A 1,600-nucleotide genomic window follows, 5' to 3' on the forward strand; every position below is an offset into this window, starting at 1 on the left:
CAAGTGGCACAGTCATTCCTCAAGGTGTCAATGCCCAGGAAGCTTCCAAAATGACACTTGGATCAGGGAATTCGCCTAGTGATGAGTAAGAGGGTCTAGATCTCCAAGTGGAAGCAAGAACCTCCAAGTGGACTCAAGAACTGAAGAATAACTGAAGTGGGAGAGGACACTAGTCAGCTTCATGCCAGCCTCAAGCTGACTCATCCTTTCTCCAAAACTCCTATATATAGAGCTCTCTCATGAGGTCTAGGGAGGCTGGAATCTTGTGAATGTAAGGAAGTGCTGTTGGTTTGAGTATAGAACTATTGGGTGATTTGCTTGAAGGAGGTGAAGAGGAGATTTCTTTCTGCTGGGAGGTGATGCTGGATTGGGCCTTTGATGGTTGTATCACTTCCTGAACTTTACTTCTTCCATTAATAAAGTATTTGAAGTTCTTCTATATGCATGTGTCTCAATGGCGTATTGATACTTGTATATTTGATTTATTCTAATCCTTGAATCAATTATGAATGTATGCTTCTTGTAGTTTCCCTCTCTTGTTATTTTGCAGGATCTTGGTGTAGCTGGGCCAGTGAAAGAGCAAGGAGCTGGGAGCAGGCAGCAAAGAGAGAAGATTGGATCAATCATTAGCGGAAGATAACGGTTAGTGGATCTCTTTCTCCCCTCTCTTACATCTCATAAAGAAGTAATTTCGAATAGCTTTGCTTTGATTGTTGCTGAGGTACTATCACCCTTAGAGTGGGATAGGGTCATTCCGTATTGGATACTTTTCCCAACAACAAGGACCAATATATTCTCTCCCTTGATATCCATTCTGTTGTCCATACTCCCCTAGAGTACATGCTGAAATCTTTGATCGAGCTCTCCCTTTGTACATGCCAAGATGTACCAATCCATCCATGCTCCCCCTAAGCACATGTAGAGTCCGCAAAAATATTTTTCAAAAGAATAACATGACTCTACAACTCAACTAAGTGAGTATGACCTTCCTATGACTCATACATACATAAATCTTCCAACCAAGTGGGGATACACCATTTTGACTCATCCACCCAACCAAGTGGGGATGTACTAAATGTTTATACATGACTGAAATAGACATTATTGAATCATCCTTCCCATGTAAATTGGGGTTACAATTAGGTATTTTCATGAACTTTGCATCAAATGATATACATGACTTTTATAACAATGACCAACAATCTAAACAGGACCATGATTATCATCAACAACTATCATACACCATATATGATCTGCACCATAAGCATCTGTCACGAGCATCTAGACCTATAACCTGCAATACCATTCTCTTGGCCAACCAACAATCATTTATCCACATAAGCATCATCACCAAATATCTTTAACCATAATGCCAACAATGCATTTATTCAAAGCATATGCTCCCCCTGAACCTGTTCCATCTATTCACTGTCAGATTTGATCATGCATATATCAGCAAGAAGTATCAAGGCAGCATCATCATCAAGTTAGGTTAAAAAACAATTATAAACAAAATCTAATGAGTACCAACACATTTCCACACATCGTCAACAGATTGTAACCATTATCAAACAGAGCAAATAATTGACTGAATCATATT

Source organism: Pinus tabuliformis, chromosome 8 (genome assembly GCF_031772625.1).
Source record: "Pinus tabuliformis cultivar Carrire ecotype Pingquan chromosome 8, CPIR1, whole genome shotgun sequence".
Classification (NCBI taxonomy): Eukaryota; Viridiplantae; Streptophyta; class Pinopsida; order Pinales; family Pinaceae; genus Pinus; species Pinus tabuliformis.